Genomic DNA, 17824 nt, shown 5'->3' on the forward strand with positions numbered 1-17824 from the left:
GATAAAAAAAAGTCTGGCTGAAAGCTCCTCTAAGTGTACGATTCATATATTTTTAGGAAAAACAAAAGCACTTGACTTATGCCAGATCTGATAAAGATTTGACATTAATGGAGCCCAGCTCTAGTGTGAGGGTACACATCTTTTGTCCTTTTTTAGGTCGAGGGACCGTCGCATTCACTGCGAAGCAGTGAGGGCGGAGTCCCGAAGATTTAATGTTTTGGAGTTAGGGGGCTTGGAACCCGCCTCTCTCCTCCATTGGCTGGCTTCCTAAACGGAGGCCAGCCATTGGAGGAGAAGGGAGTCACTCCAATAAACCCCTGTCTCTTTCGGATTCGGGGGCGTGTTTTTTTGCGTTCTTTGGACTGGGACGTCGTCCGTCACTCAAAACTCCAAAAACACGCCCCCGAATCTGAAAATTTTCGCCCGCCATTTTTTTTGTGTGCCGTTTGTTCTTGTTTTTTACTTACAATTGCGAATGAATATTAGTGAATTGGGGCCCTCGAAACCCCTTTACTCATTCGACCTCCATGCTGCAGTTTTATATATTTTAGCGTATTATATAAGATTCCTAAAAAAGAATTTGAAAATGAAAGTACTAGGTTTTAGACTGAGATGCCGACATCTCACTGTATCGCAGGTCTCCATAGCCTGGCGGCGGCAGGCTGGCGCGGACCTGGAGATGTCCAATCGCAGTGCAGTTTACATTCTCCAAAGGTTCCCTCAGCTCGCCGAATGGAGCAGACGCCTCTGCTCTCCAGAGGGGCCTCAGCCGGGGATGCTCCGGGGGCTGCTGTACTCGAAAGATTTGGGAAGAATTAAAAACAAAAAAAAAACAATTTCGCCATGTACTACTTCCGGGGGGGGGGCCTTATTTGAAGAGAAAGAATCATTATGGACTCAAATATTGATCCCAAACAACGGTTTTAATGATGAATGTTTTAATAATTCATTTGCCTCGAGGCAGTGTTTGGAATTCAGAGGACGAGGCGCTCACCGGTTTGTGCATTTGTTAGGATAGCAGTTAACGCTGTCAGAGGCGGCTCTGTAAGATTGGGTGAGGCCTGTTCAGCGCGGGGCGCAGCCTGAGTCATTCACGATAAACCCCAGGTCTGCCCAAGCCTCGCGAGAATCTGTCACTGAGGTGTGTCCGCACGGGATGTAATGTCTGGTGCAGGAACCCCCCAGGCTACTAATATATTGGGCGGGGCTTCGTTGTCATTATACGGGTACCCCGAGGGTGGGCTCCTTGTTAGAGGCCTGGTCGGTGTCTCTTCGCCTCTCCCAGGGGCCTGCAGCTCCAATAACCTCAGCTGTACCCCCAGGGGCACTGTGTGAAGTGCATCCTGTTCATGTCACAGGAGCTGCCTGCCCCGGCTGGACCTATGGTTCCCGGTCCTGTGAATGTTCTTTCTATGTGGGCTTTATTATGTAGGCGCATCGGTGAAGGGACGTCTGTGGACGCCTCTGCATGAAGAACAACGCATGCATGTTCGCTCTCCCGCGCTCTCGGCTCTGACAAGATCCTGTTCCCTTTAGGACGTCATGGCTGGGGTTAGCGAACTACATTACCTGGACACTTTGTGTCTTGTCCTTTGTAATGAGCTAATTAGTGCATTCTGGGAGCGGTGTGATGTGTGCCTCTCATTTCAAATGGTAGGCATTTCCATACCACAACAGTGGAATCCTATTTGTGAGTGTAGCAAACACTGGTAAAGGCCTCAGGGCACCTCATCGTGATATTTATATCGTGTTTAAGGCCTCAAGGCACCTCATCATGCAGGGTCGGTTGGAAAGGTCCCTTTGGCATCACATCGGGTGTGTCTGGAGCGCTTTTCTGAGAGAGGAACTCCCAGAACATGTAGGAGCACAGACCGTAATTTCACTTTAGGAAGTAGGACCCCTCTTTATTTCTACTAGAGTGAGTCAACGTGAATGATATTGAATCAGAGGTGTTTCCGCATAAGGATCCATTGTCTCTCCCAGAGTACCAGGGTGATGGTCTTTTCTCAGTAGTTTAGATGTGACCTAAAGAAAAACTATGAGCACAGCCTGGGCTTGAGGAGACGGAGGCACGAGGCCTGGGTCTAATGGGGGAACGCATCAGAAACCTCTTCAAATTAAAGAAACCACTCTTAGGCATCAGCGGCGCAATGTGCAACTCGGGAATGGGTGAAATCCATGCACAAGCCTGAATCTGAAATCAAAAACCCTCAGCAGATATTTGCAACCTGGATTTATATTAACCGGGGCACCCACGTCAAAACTCCACCTGCATGCAAAGGCACTGATTCCTGTGACGTCATCATCCAGCCAGTAATTATTGAGTAAAATATATAAATGAATATTTGTTAAAATTGAGTGCATGGCCTCATAGTTTTTCTTGGAATTCTTTTCCAAATGCCAGGATTGCCTGGTTGTGTTGCCAGCGCCTACCTCTTCATTCCACCTTTCACTCAGCCGGTCATCCTTCAGAAGTAGGTTAAAGCTGCACAGCTGATATGGGGGGATAGAATACGTTTCTGAGCACCACACACCATTCAATTTATGGCATCAGTGCTTTACTGTGCGTTAGTAATTAAGTGTACAAGAGCGCAGTAGACCGAAAGCGTGGAAACAAAGTTTAGTTGTTGGAAATGTACAGATATAAGGGGATTAATGGCATCTGTAGGAATGTGCAGGGTTGACTGGAAGGTTCAGTAGTAGAAAACTAGAGTGTGGCTCGAAGTAACCGGAAGCTTGCAGTTTTGGCATTGAAGTATTATTCCAGCAGTCTCCCGAAGGTAAAACAAACTAGTTAATTGTGTTTACAATAATATAGATGCACAAACACCAATGAGCTGATAGGCCTTGATAGATGCGTTTGTTTATTTTATGAATGGGTTGGACTTGTCACCCAATTTCACAAAATCGTATGTCATGGAAATAGGCACTTGGGCAATTAGATCAAAGACATTCAAGGCAGGAACCCACAGTTTAGCCAAGGTCCTTGCTTTTTCATACCTGGGAATTTTATTTGACGCAAAATTAAATTGGAAACACCTGCAAGAGGGGAAGCGAATGGACATGAAAAAATCAATGGGAGCTATTGCCAACTACGCCCATAGACTAGTCACCTGGTCATCTGAGGTTTTAAAGCTATACCAGTCTTTTTGCATTTCTATGGACCTGTACGGGAATGAGGTCTAAGAGAATACGGCGGTCAACAAACTACAGACTGCACAAAATGTATATTTGAGATGAATTTTGAAAATCCCCCAGGGTACCCCCTCGTTTTCCATACACCAAGAATTAGGATTTAAGTACGTAACTGACCTGGTGGCAGTTAAGCTTTTGTTGTGCTTGGTGAAGAGCTGGTCTGGTGATGAGACAGCTTTTAATCGCTCCGTTATCCTAGACTGCCTCACTAGCCCACACGTTCAAAATCCCCTAGTTACGGCATGTCAAGGAGACCCTGACGGCCCTAGGAAGAACAGCCATTTTCCTGAAATATGATACAGTGAAGTCCGGGATATGAAAATAGTAAAAGAGTTGTTTTACAAATACGCCATGGCCTACCGTGCGGAGAATGAGCTTAGAAAACCCATGGTAAGAGGGCATGTTTTAGTTAAATCAGTCCAGAATATGGAGAAATCTCTCTCTACTTTAACTAGTGCCTCTGACAGATTTTTAATAACCGGTTTTAGATTCGGCTCCACCACCTTTTGGCATCTCCGGCTGGCTTTGTTTTATATGTAGAGGATAGAGCTCCCTGTGGCTGCGACAATAGGTCTCCACAGGATACCATACATTTTGTTCTCTTATGCAAGACTTTCTTAAACCCCTTTTAAAAGACTTGAGATTTAGACATGCCCGTATTGCTTTATTGTATTTGCAGCTTCTGCCCACTAATCACACGCTTTTTGAAGTAATTAATTTCCTGAGAGCAGCATTAAGATCCATAAACTCTAGATGTGACTGATGGCTGCTAGGACTTTTGCGATTTTGCACACATTTTTTATATGAAATTTGAAATGAATTGTTTTTTCATATTTCCTTTCTTTTATCTTTTATGGCTGTGATTATTGCCGGATATAGATTATTATTATTATTATTATTATTATTATTATTATTATTATTATTATTATTTAGATTTTTTTTTTTAATCCTCATTTTGCGAAGCTTATGTGTAAGGAGTTTCGGGAGACCTTTGTTTCAACGTTTTGTACCATTTCTGCCCATTATCTGATCGGGGAGTATCCCTTTTTGAGTCTCGTTTCCAAACAGGTTTCTCCTTTTCCTTTGTCATTTCCAATAATTCTGTTTCGGTACTGGGGGAGATAGCCCATGCGGCTACTCGGCGGAAATCATTTCCGCTTGAATTATTGTTATCGCATTAATCATTGGATTTTGGATTTGGAGACCATGCTAAGAATGTTAGTTAGTTGTTTAAATATATTGTTCCCATATTGCCCAGAATTCTAATTTCTTGCTTGCGTTCCCTTTCCTGTCTAGTTTATTAGTTTTTATAATAGAGTTTAGCCAATTTGCATGCGTGGGAGGGATTGGTTTAATCCAATTTAAGCAGATTTCTCTCCTAGCTAACAATATTAACATGAATAAGAGTTTTTTCTTGTTTTTTAGACAGTTTTCTCAGTTCTATATCATTAGTTAGATGAATCCCAAAAATAATTAAGATAGTACTTACTTCAATTTGGGTTCCCAGTACCATGTTAATCGTCTTACCAGCTTCCTGCCAGAAGGAGAAGATTGAAGGACATTTTTGAAATATGTGTATATCATCTGCTTTCTCCATTCCACACTTCGGACACTATTTTGTACTTGCTCCTTTGAACTTTTTGATCAAATATATTTTTATTGAGTTCCACAAAGCGATATCTTACATACAACATATGAAGAAACCAAAGGCTACACAGTGGCACCCGTCCCCCCCACTGCTGAGTACCCCACTGTGTGTCCAGGAAGTGAGGCGAGTCCGGGCGCCCGAGTATGTTCGCTTAGTGGGGGACACGCCCCCCAGTGACCACCAGAACTCTTTTCCACCAACCTCCCAAAAGGCCCACCCCCCAACCTACCCCAACAGTGCCCGACCCCCTCCAACAACCCCCTACCCCCCCAACCTCCCCCCTCCCGCCCGGTGTGTTCCTTGTAGCGCGTAAAGGTAGATGTTCGGGGTACAGGTTAGACTTTGTGCTCCACTCGAGCCGTATCCTCCCTAAACCCTTCCGCCAGTTTCAGGACTCTGAGATATCTAGGACATGTAAGCTCCGTAAATTCTTGGGAAAGTAGAGAGGTGAGCGGCTGCCAGGTTTCTCTGAAAGTTTGGGATGACTGAGTGAGCGAGGCCTGTATCCTCTCCATCCCCATGATGTACCATAACCTGTGTAACCACCCCGTGTGTGTGGGCTGCCTAGTGGACCCCCATAGCGACAGAATATGCTGAGTTGCCGCCCCCATTGCCAATCCCATCTGTTTACCCCGCATGGACTTGAGTGGGAACGTCAGGCTGTTCGGCAGGCCAAGGACAGCATAAGCCGGGAATCGCGGAATGTCGGTGTCAAAGTGAGTGTCTATGTCCTTAAGTACTGCCTCCCAATATTCCTGTACCGCGGTGCATTCCCACAGAATGTGTAGCATGGTCCCCGTGTGCCCGCAACCTCTCCAACATTTAGGGTCTCTGCTCGGGTTTCCCTGGTGTAGGCGTTCAGGGGTCAGGTGCCAGTAATAGGCGATCTTGACCGCCGCCTCCCTGCTGGCGGTATTCCTGGCCGTGTGGTGAGCTCGGTAGTATACTTCCCGCCATTCTTTTGCAGAAAGAGTGCGTCCCAGTTCCCTCTCCCAGCGCCTCTGCCCAGCAGATTTCTCCGTAGAGGGGGGTGGGGACAACATCAGATATAAGTCAGTGATGGACCTTGTGTCCGACGTTTTGGTCACGATCCATCTCTCATAGGGGGTGAGGGGGCGGCCAGCCAAAGGTGCCACGTCAGTGTGCATCAGCCAGTGTTTGAGCTGGAAGTACTGGTAGCGGAGTGGCTTATCCAGTGTGTAGTTCGCTATCACTGCGTCCCAGGGCATAAAGCCCTCCGTGTCGAATAGGTGGCCTGCAGAGCGGCATTCGGATTGTCGCCATTGAGGGAACGAGCTTGGGGATCTGCCCGGGGGGAACGCCGGATTGTCCAGCAGAGGCGTCATGGGGGAGGGAAAGGTCGTCAGGCCTCTCGAAACCGCGGTTGCATCCCACACCTGCAAAAGAGTCCTGGTGATGGGGGATCTCTTGAGGTACGGTGGTCTGTCCGGCCGCGCCAGGAAGGGAACCCTCCAGAGGGGCATGCCCGCCATGGCCCTGTCCTGGAACAACCAATGCTTCTCCGAAGTCGGTCGGGACCACTCCAGAAGGAATCTAAGCTGGGCCGCTTGGAAGTAACGCCTCAGGTCCGGGACCCCCAAGCCCCCCTCCGCCGTCGTCCTTGTGGCCAGGTCTCGCCGCAGCCTGGATCTTTTATTCGCCCAAACATAATGGTGCAGGGTGTCCTGCAGCTTCTGCAGCATCCCCAATGGGGGAGTGACGGGGATGGTCTGAAATACGTAGAGGATCTTGGGCAGCAGGGACATTTTTATGGCCGCCACCCTACCCAGCCACGAAAGCGGCTGTTGCTTCCACCTCGCAATGTCTCCCTGAACGCGCGACAGCAGCTTGGTGTAGTTAAGGTCGACCGTTTGGACTGTCGCCGGAGTCAAGTCTATCCCCAGGTACTGCACGGTGGTGCTGACCTCAAGCCCCCCCACCTGCAGCGATGCCCTGTTAGCTGGTCGGGTATTGCTACCCAGTGGCAGGACGACGGACTTCTGGACGTTCATTTTGAAGCCCGACACTGCTCCGAACGCGGTCATTTCCGACAGGAAGGCTGGCAGAGAGACCCGCGGGTTATCTACCGCCACCAGAATGTCGTCCGTGTAGAGGCTTATGGTTTGCTCCACTCCCCCGAACTTGATCCCGGCTATGGCCTTATTGTCGCGGACACGCTGGGCAAACGGTTCGATATAAAGGGCGAATAGGAGCGGCGAGAGGGGGCACCCCTGTCGCGTGCCTCTCTGGATGTTGAACGGCTTAGAGCTGACCCCGTTGACTTTGATGGTCGCCTTCGGGGATGTGTAGCATCCCGCCACCCATGAGCGGAAGCGTGGACCCACGCCGAACTTAACAAGCGTCTGTTCCAGGAACCTCCAGTCTACCCTGTCGAACGCCTTCTCGGCGTCTACCGAGAGCAGTGCTGCGTCCGAGGCGTTGGCGTGGGCTTTATCTATGACATGCATAATGCGATTTGTATTATCTGCGCACTGCCGGGAGGGGACGAAGCCCGCTTGGTCAGGGTCGACAACGCCAGGAAGACATGGACCCAGTCGGGAGGCCAGAATGCCCGTGAAGAGCTTAAGGTCCACGTTGAGGAGCGAAATCGGCCTGTACGCAGCGCAGCACGAGGGGTCCTTACCGGGCTTCGGAAGGACTATGACTTCCGCCTCCAACATCTCCCTCGGGATTGAGCCCTGGCCCTCAAACGAGTTGAACAGCTTCGTGAGGACCGGTGCCAGGAGGGGGCAAAAGGTTTTGTAAAAGCCCGCGGAAAAGCCGTCCGGGCCCGGAGCTTTCAAGGGTTTGAGACGGGCGATGGCCGCTATGACTTCCTCCAGGCGGAAAGGGGCGTCTAACGCAGCGGAGTTCTCGTCTTTAAGAGCAGTGACCTCCATAGTCTCCAGGTAGGTCCTCCCCGCCTCCTCCCTCACAGTCCGATCGGCGGCATACAGCTGCTCATAAAAGGTTCGAAACGCCTCCGCTATGCTGTCATCCTCCCGGACCTCACCGCCACCGTCTCCGCGTATCACAGGGATCTGGGAGCGGACGGTTTTGGCCTTAAGTTTGCTAGCCAGCAAGCGGCCTGTCTTGTCTCCCCCTACGTAGTACGTGTGGCGGAGGCGGAGCGCCGCGTATTCTGCCCTGTCCAGGTCCAAACTCGCCAGTTGTGCCCTGACCGCCTTCAGCTTGCGCCAAATCCGGGGGGCTCCCGTCCGGCTGTGAACCCGCTCTAGTTCTAGCACCTGCGTCTCCAGGTCACGTCTCCGATCTTTCCGCTCCCTATTTTCTGCCGCGGCGATTGCCATGATTTCGCCCCTTATGACCGCCTTAAGCGCCCCCCACAATGTCGCCTGGGTTACCTCTCCCGTGTCATTGTGAGCCAAGTAGGTGGTAATGCTTTGGGACAGTTGCTGCACCACTCCCTCGCGGGAAAGTATACTTTCCCTGAGTCGCCACCTGCCCCTACGAGGAGGAATATGCGGGACAGTCAGCTGAAGGATCACCGCGTCGTGGTCCGAGAGTGCCGCTGGTGTAATGTCGATGTCCTGAACCAAGGGGAGTACGTCCGCTGAACCCAGGAAGTGGTCTATTCTAGCATATGTGTGGTGCACATGAGAATAAAAGGTGTATCCCGGGGCAGTAAGATGTTTGTCCCGCCAAATGTCAATCAGCCCCCTGTCCCCTAACCACCGCTTCCCGGCCGCCGACAACGCTCCGGTATCTCCAAATCTCTTCCCAGACCTATCCTTCTCGTTATCCATGACCAGGTTCAAGTCCCCTCCCACCAGCACCAGCCTCATATCACCCGAAAGCGCTTCAGACAGCGCACCTTTCAAGAAGACCTCCTGTTTGGTGTTGGGTGCATAAATGGAGCCTAACGTGAAGGAAGAAGTACCTATGTGTATCGTGTGTGCTAGGAGCCTGCCCCTGATTTCCGCCACCTTGCCCCCGACCCGCCCTTTGAAGTGTCTGGCCACTAGTATTGCTACGCCCGCCTTCTTCTCGTTGGTCGCGGAATAGAATTGGTGGGGGAAGGCCCTTGCTTTCATACGGTGCCAATCTTTCGCCAACAGATGCGTTTCCTGCAACAGACATATTTCGGCCCCAGAACGCTCAAGGAAGGAGATGACTGCCCTCCTTTTGATGGGGTTATTGAGTCCCTTAACATTAAGAGAGAGGATAGTTATGCTGTCAGCAGCCATGCGGGTGCGTGCGTCCCGTCTGCCGCGGCACCGACCCCCATCCAGCCCAACCCCAGGTACCAATTGCTAAACCATAGTGAACACACCGAGCTCCCCCCCCTCCACCCTCCCAAGCCCCAACTCCCCCCCGAACATTCCCCCCAACCCCTCCCCCCCCAACTGGTGAACATAGTCCCAGGCCAATCATGAGACAGTCTAGGCCTGTGGTAGATGAGTCAGTGAGTGGGTGTGTGGCAGTGGCGGCTCATGGCCCCCCGACCCCCCCACCAGGAGCCAAAACTTAGCTGATGACGACCTTCACCAGAATCAACTCAAGGGGCTGCGCCGGTGTCTTTCGATACTTCGTGGATTGCGGCGGCCTGTTCCAGGGCCACCGTGTCCGGGTCGGGCCTGAGAGGTTTCTTCCGCTGCCTGTCTCGACGCACTGTCTGCCATCCGTCCCTCGACGTCCCAGGGGAGCCCGACGTGGCTCTGGAGGTCTGTCGGCCCGCCAAGTCATCCTGGGGCGGGTCCTCAAGGGGGATGCCCAACACTTCACACGTGTCTCGCAGGGAACGCAGCTGGTGGAGGACGCCATTCCACTTAAAGACCAGGCGAAAAGGGTGTCCCCAGGAATACGTGACCCCCTCCTTACGCAGGAAGGTTGTGGCAACCCTAAATGCCCTCCGCTTTTGTAAGGTGGCCGCAGCCAGGTCCTGAAAGAGTTCCACATTGTGGTCTTGGAAGCGGAGGGGTTGCTTGTGACGAGCCTCCCTCAGGATGCGCTCCTTCAAAGGGTAGTCCGGCAGAAAGGCCAGTATGTCCGGCGGGGGGCCCTGGGACCGGCGGGCCGGGCCCACTCGGTGGGCTCTGTCGCTACGAACCACAAAGTCATCTTCTTCCCCCAGCACCATTCGGAAGAGCGCTTGCAGGTACCCCGCCATGTCTTCCCCCTCCGCCTTGAGCGGCACATTCCGGACTCGAATGTTATTCCGCCTGGAGCGGTTCTCCAGGTCCTCCGTATGGGTCTGGAGGTCCAGTTGCTGGTCGTGAAGGCGGACGATCTCCTGCCGAAGGAGTTCAATTTCCTCGCTTCTGGCCTGGCCCGAGAGCTCATTGGCCGCTACTCTCTCCCCCAGGTCGTCGACGTCCCGTCGGAGTTCCTTATACTCCCCTGTCATTTCCTGTCGGAAGGTTTGAATATCATCTTTCAGGGAGGCGAAGAGGGTTTCCATAAATGCCTTGGTCGCCGGCGTCTCGCCTTCTGGGAGATCTTTCCCCTTGGGGGGGGGGGGCCCTTGCGCTGGCTTGTCCGGGCTTTTGTCGGTCTTGGGGGGTCCCTTTACCAGCATCTCCGAGATGTTGCGGTTCCCCTTGCGGTTCGACATGGCAAACCCAGCTGTTGGCCCCAGCCCAGTCGGGGCTCCAGGTGCTTCCACAAGGTGTCTCAAAGTGCTCCGGCCGTAATTAGGGAAGGCCGATAACGTGACCCCAGGGCCTCACTCCAAGGCCTCAATGCTGCCGCTCCTCCTCGCACTTGGGTCAGATCCTGGCGCCCGTGTGGCACCACTCTCCTACTCCCCGGGCCTGCCGCCTCCACGGGCTGTCCCAGATGTGTAGCTGTGCCTCAGCCTTGTGCCATGTAAGTCTCTGGGGGTCACCTGTAATCGCTCCCCGGCCGCCCCCTGAGCGCCGCTCACCTCCTTCTCGCGGACTCCGGGTCCCACCTCTGCCGGATGCCTATAGGCTCCACCGGGCCACAACACAGCAGGGCCGCGTTCCCTCCACTGGGCCCACTCCGGGGCCTCGCGTAGCTCCAAAGGCCGGCGGGCCCGGCACCGCCCTGTCCGCTGTCCGATGCTGCCGGACTGTGTCCGCTGTGCTACGCGGGATCCCGTCCCGCCTCCTGGCAGCAGCGCGTGTCTCCTCTACACTCGGCGGCAGCCAAGCGTCCCCGGTCCTCGGCTCACACTTCCGCCAGGCCCACGTCGGGGCCTCGCGTTGCTCCGGGGGCCGGCGGGCCCGGCGCCGCGTAGTCCCCCTCCGGTCCGCCTGAGCCTCCGTCTGTAGGCGTCGGCGTTGCTCTCGGGTCTCCGGAGCCGCTGCAGGGGTCCCCGACTCCCCCTCACTCGAGCCACAGAAGGTGCCGGGGGTCTCCCGGGGCCGCCCGGCACTAGCGCCCTGGTCACCGCCGCTCGCGCCGGCCTGCCGCAGGCCGGCCTCTCCGTTCCCGGCGCTCTATGGCAGCCTCGAGCCTCGCCACCGGCTCCTCGTTGGCAGGGCCTCTCCCGGACTCTGTCCGCTGGTAATGGCCGGCTCGGTGAGGGCGAAGGTCCGCAAGGTTCCCTGGCGGGGATCAGGCCTGGGGAGCCTCCGCGAGACACGTCTTACCGAGCCGCCATCTTAGCCACGCCCCGCTCCTTTGAACTTTGATAGTTTTTTCTGGAGTCCAATATGACCTGTGGACTGTAAACAAGTGATTTCTTTTCAGGTTTGCTAGTTTTATTATAGACCAGCAATTTTCAAAGGATTTCTGCCAAATAAGTTGTAAATCTATTCTCGGCATTTCCTTCTTCCATATTGTTTCAGGGACCGTACACTCTTCTTCGCCAGCCATTATGAAGGCTCAATACCACCTGGATATTTCTTTTTTTATTGGTGTCTTTTTGGTCATTTCCATTTCTAGATCTTCATTGCCTGTTTTTGTTTCTGTTAGGGATTTGGCCCAGCTGGTCAGTTGATAATATTTAAATTTTGATAAAGAGTAGTTAATGATTAAGGATATTTGGTCCCATGTAATTATACATCTTCTACCAGCAATTGTCCCCAGTATTCAATTTTTGCCATTTTTAATGGTGTGGCTAAGGAGTCGTTTAGACAATCCGGTGTGCCTGGAGAGTTCCAAATTGGGGCCGAGGAGCTATAATATGGTATCTTTACTGTGTTTCTAATTTGGTACCATAATTTTACAGCGTTGAGTATAGTCTTTAGTTTTATTTTTTTTTAAATTTAGGGTGGCCAAATTTAAACAGGAAGTGATCGGATTTGCCTGTCATACTATGTAGAAAGGTCGGATAGAAAGTGTATTTTCCAAGTAGAGGTCTCATGTTTTTAAATTGAAACGCCCTATAGTATTCGAATAGATCTGGGCTGGCAATACCTCCGTGCTCTTTTTTCCTCCTTAGTTTATTCCCAGAGATTCTTATAATCTTGGATGACCATATAAAACTAGATATTTCCCCTTGGATTTTCTTTAGCTCGTTTTTCTTGAATTCTAGCGGGATGGTGTTGAATAGGTATGTAAATTTTGGTAAAATTAGCATTTTTATAATGTTGGATTTTCCCAGGAAAGTCAATGGGAGGCCTCTCCATACTTTAAGTAGTCTCCTTGAATCTTTAAGGACACTGTCCAGATTTATTTGAGGGATTTTCTCCAGTTCTTTGACGAGATTAATCCCCAGGTATTTTATTGTATTCTTGTTATGTGGAGTGATGTGAGTTCCAACTCATGGCTTCCGTTTTTGTTTGGTTTGTTAAATAACCTGACACTTTACCAAAGTTTAGTATTGTATTTTCTATTGCCTCTTTGGAATTTTCGAAGTTATCTGTGAATACCATCAGGTCATTGCATATAGTGCGACTTTTCCCCCCCAATTTTGATGTTTAAAAGGCGTTATTTGAGGATGATTTCTCAGCATGCATGCAAGTGGTTCAATATAAAGATTGAAAAGAAGTAGGGACAATGGGCACCCCTGTCTTGTCCCTCTTTGTATCTCAATATTGTTGGTTAGGTTTCCATTGACTAAAATTTTTGCTTTCGGGCTCTTGTATATTTCCCCTACCATATGACCAAAGTTTTTTCCTAGATTGTATTTGTTTATGACTTGATTTAGAAAGGTCCAATTAACTCTGTCAAATGCTTTAGCTGCGTCAAAGGTGATTATGGTAAGGTTTTTTTTCCCGCTAATGGCAATGTCTATAGACGCAAACAACTCGTGTGTAATTTCGTGTATTTGTCTTCCTTTTGTGAAGCCCTTCTGATCATTATTAATCAATTTTGGAATTACAGTAGCTAGCCTCCTTGTTATAACTTGCATGAAGATTTTGTAATCGCTGTTAAGCAATGAGATGGGTCTGTAGGATTCGCAGAGTTTCGGATTTTTACCAGGTTTTAGGATGATACTGATTATCGCCTCATTCCATGAGTCGGGGATTTTTTCTTGTTTAATGTATATTGCGTTCATTAAATCTGTTAGCTGATCCACTACTGATTCTTTTACTGTTTTGTAGAATTTGTTCGGAAGAGCGTCGGGGCCAGCAGCTTTGCCTTTTTTCAGATCTTTTATAGCAGCTCTCATTTCTTCCGAACGAATTTCGCTATTCAAGTCATTTTTCGCTTCCTCTGTCAATGTTGGTAGTAGTATGGAGTCTAGATAATGATAGGACTGTTCTTTTGTTGATCTTAAATCTTCTTTATATAAGTGAGAAAAAAAGGTTGTGAATTGTTGTTTTATTGTGAGATCATCAAAGCTTGGTGCGGGTTGATCGGGGTTTTGAATGCAGGTTATTTGATTTCTTGTTTGATCTGTTTTGGTTCTCCACGCCAACATTTTCCCACATCCTTCTCCGTACTCTTGATTTGATAGTTTGCTGGCTTCCCACTTTTTTCTCACTATATTCTCTAGGTAATCAGACAGATTTTCTTTTAGTAGTTCACTTTTATTTTCTAATGTAGATTTAAGTTCTGGTGTGTTTGCTGACGCTATTTGTTCTTCCACCAGTTTGATCTCGCCCTCCATAGTTTTAATCTCCTGTTTTTTAATTTTGGTCCTATGAGCCCCAGGTTTAGTATTTTCCCCCTGATGAGTGCTTTGTAGGCGTCCCAAGTTGTTTGTTTTGTCGTGCCTACTTTGTTGTCCTCAAAAAAGTTTGTGGAGGTAGTTATTAATTCGTCAGTAACTTGCGGATTGATCAGTAGAGTCCGATCAACTGTCCATCTAGGTAATGATTTCTTGTTTGTCAATAGAAAGGTTAGATGTACTGCAGAGTGGTCAGATAAGTGCGCAGGTAGATGTTCAATCCTTGCGACATTTTCCTGTAAGCTTCTATTTAATAGGATGAAATCTATTCTAGATTTGTGTCCCAATTTTTTATTGTGAAATGTAAATGGGTGTCAGTTGTCTCCTTTTGTTTTCCACATGTCAATCAGGTTTAAATCTTTTTTGTAGTTACCTAACCATTCCCTCATCTTGGGTAGATTAGCATATTTATTGGGGAGATCTATCCGTTTTAGGATCAAGAATAATAATATAATCTCCCCTTGTATTATTGGGACAGAAATCGATAATAGCTCAGAGTAGAGTGTTTAAAGTGGTGTCGGGTCATCTAAGTTGGGACCGTAGTATCCAACTATAGAAAGTGTATTGTCATTTATTCTCACTTTAGTTACGACCCATCTCCCCTTTTTATCTACTACCTTATATTCAATCTTTGCTTTTAAGGATTTTTTAAAAATAATTGCCACTCCTTTAATATTGCAGTCCTGGTTTGTACATACACACGCGTCCACCCAATTTAGGTTTTTGAGTATTTTATCCCATTCCGAGCTTAGAAGATGTGTCTCTTGTAATATTATTATTTCGCTCTCAATTTCTTTCAAGTATTCAAGGATTCTTCTCCTTCTGTTGATTGTTCTGAGACCATTGACGTTCCATGAGAGGATCTTGATTTTTTTCTGGTTATCTCCATTTATTCATTTGTTATCTTTGTATTTACTTGTACATTTGAGCATTTGGGTATTGTTTTAAGTTGGTGTGAATATTGTTGCACCCGAGAAACTACTTTTGATTCAAATTCAGAGGACATTTTTTTCCCCCTAATTTGCTCCCCACCCGTGTTTTGATTTTACTTTGTGAATTATAGTTTGTTTGTGAGGTTTGGGTTTTCCCACCCTGAGGAAGCCTCCCGTATTTTTTCGGGCGATGTATTCGCCCGTTTTGAGGTCCATTTTCACCAGGCATGATTAGTTACTTTACCCTCTTTCTGTTTTACCATTTTTTCATATTTTCATACTTTCTCCATTCGAAGTTGATCTTTAATCTGCTCAATGAAATTTTCTACTTCCTTAGGATCCCTTATATTATGCATTTTATTTCTCCACATTATCCGGAGAGCCGCGGGAAACTTCATTTGAACAGTCGCTCCTAGGGATTTCAATTCTTCCATAAATTGACCCAGTTCCCATTGTCTGTCCTGGGTGGCTTTGGACATATCGGAACGAATTCTGAAGGACCAATTGTCTTTTTTCAATGTGCCACTTTTTAAGCCTTCACTTAAGATTTTCTCTTTCAAGGTGTAAGTTTTAAAGTTTATTAGAATTTTTCTTGGTGTTCTTCTTTCTTTGCTTTTTCCAAAGGGTCTCTGTGGACCCTTTGTTTATCCTCTAGCAAATTACTCTCTTTAGTCCAGGGGAAGAACTCTTCTAAAAGAGAGACAGTGAAATTCTTTATGTCCGTATCTTCCAAATTTTCCGGAACATTTAGGACCCTCAAGTTGTTTTTCCTTGCTTGGTTCTCTAATGATTCTAATTTATCTTTCATGCACTTGTCACTTTCTTTTAGCAGTCTTATATCTTTTTGATTTGTTGCAACTTTTTTGTTTAATGTTTCCACAGTAGCTTCAACCGCAGTGACGCTCTCCCCCAATTCATTTAATTTTTGATCTAGGTTTTCGCACACTTCGTGTATTTTACTCTGATTTTCTTCTGAGATTGTAAACCTCTCTCTCATTTCTCCCATCATTTTATCCACAAGTGCTTCCATATACTTCTCGATTTGATTGGTTTGGGGAGAGTTTCTTCTTGTCTCGATAGAGACCAGGTCAGAGGGTCCTGATGTGGAAGCATCAAGGAGTCCCATGATCGATTGAGGGTTTACAGTTTCTTGTGGGGGTGCTTCCTTGCTTGTGGCCAGGACACTATCTCCTGTCTTTACTGGCATTATTGTCTCTTCCATTTGAGAGTTTGAAAGAGTAACTTTTGTTTTAGAAGAAGAGTAGCCAACTTTGTCTCTTTGGGCCAGGATACCCCCTCTAACTTGCACCAGTTGCTGTACCTTGAAGAATGATCTCAGAGAGGGAGTTATTTTTATTTTCTGTTCCGGAGGGGTCTTCCCCTGTTCTTTTGCTATTGCTGCTCTGGTTTTTATACCTTGAGATAAGCTTTCAAAGTTAGAAGGACCTTTTTGCTTCCTTTTTTTAGTACTCCTGGGAGCTACGACTTGTTTTATGGGTGGAGGGAAACCTTGTTTGGAGAATTTTTTGTTCCTAAGACAATAGGAGGATCTCACACTATTCCCTGGTCCTGGTACTGACTCACTGTCGCAAATTAAAATCCCGGGTGGTGTTAAGAGCTGTGGGGGATTACTTTCCTCGCAGATTTTGTTAACTGGTGTAGTCTCTATATTTACAGTAATGTTTCTATCCCTTACCACCTGAATCACTTCATCCACTCGATCCTCATTAACCAGGTTGCATCCCACAATTAAATCTGGTGTTTCACTCCCCGTGATTTTTTTCTCCCCCTGTCCCTTATTCATGGAGTTGTCGTCGGCTCTCTCGTAGTGTGGTTTTTCTTTTAATTGAGACGCTACCTCGTAGAATACCGATTTACTTGGCTCTTTACGTCCTCCAATCTCAGCACTCGGGTCAGGGTATCGGGTCTCAGGGCTGTTTCCACCGCCTTCGCCAGAAATGATAAACCTGCGCTGCCGTGCCGTCTCTCCCTTTGTTGTATGAGGGAGCCACGGGCGTGTTAGAGTGAAAGTCGCTTTCTGCCTGACCTCCACGACCTCCGCAGCAAGCTTGCCGTCTCTGCTGATTCTGCCGTGCCTCCCCTGGAAGAAGAAAGGGACTCTACCCAGCGCGACCCTGCAGCTCTTCGATGCGCTGACTGCCGCAGCCCAGGTTCCCGTGCACAGCGTCCTGTCCGTTCTAACACCACTCGAGCAAAATGGTACTTGCATCACGCTTTCTTCGGATCATAAGGTACAAAGTTTATTGTTTTCATATTTTGGCGGGCCAATGGAGAGTGATGATTAGGGAAAGTAGTTTCTTATTGTTTCCCGACATTAGCGAGCCTGGAGCTCCCGACCGGGCGTCTCAGCCGGCCGCCATCTTCCTCCTTGACCCCTATTATTATTATTATTATTATTTAGATGCAAATAATCTATTGCTCAGACACTGAAGAGAAATAATCTGCAGAGACATCCAGCTGTTGAGGGCGGTAGTGACTTTGTGAAATGTAAATGAATGCTGCGTCCATCACACGTTCTCACTGGGCCAATTACTTGTGTAGGTTTATCTTCTGTTTGTAGTACATTTTTACGAATTATTTGCAGACCAGAATAGTTTCCAGTAGCACTCACTGGGAAGCTATGACTGTCACAGTTTTCCTAGGAAATCTGTGGAATTCTTTTGTGAATTCAGTTATCACATGAGCAACTATACACGGGTATACTTACTCGTGCACATACCTCTGAGCAAATGCATCATCTGTCAACTTTTTAACCATCTTAATTCCCTGCCTTACACCCCCAGTATTTTTAGGTCGAGGACCGAAGGCTGCACTTGCGCAGTCTCCGGGAGGAGATTTAATGATTTGGAGTATGGGGGCTTGAACCCGCCTCTCTCCGCCTCTCTCCTCCATTGGCTGGCTTCCTAAACGGAGGCCAGCCATTGGAGGAGAGAGGCGTCACTCCAATAAAGCCCCGTCTCTTTCCGATTCGGGGGCGTGTTT

The 17824-nt window shown here is 48.4% G+C and overlaps 1 protein-coding gene across 2 annotated transcripts in view; it reads left to right on the forward strand.

Annotated features, from left to right (window-relative positions):
- NUP93 (nucleoporin 93) overlaps positions 1-17824 on the forward strand; it is a 655917-nt gene that overhangs the window by 166650 nt on the left and 471443 nt on the right. The window lies entirely within an intron of this gene.

The sequence above is a fragment of the Lissotriton helveticus genome, chromosome 12 (genome assembly GCF_964261635.1).
Source record: "Lissotriton helveticus chromosome 12, aLisHel1.1, whole genome shotgun sequence".
NCBI lineage: Eukaryota > Metazoa > Chordata > Amphibia > Caudata > Salamandridae > Lissotriton > Lissotriton helveticus.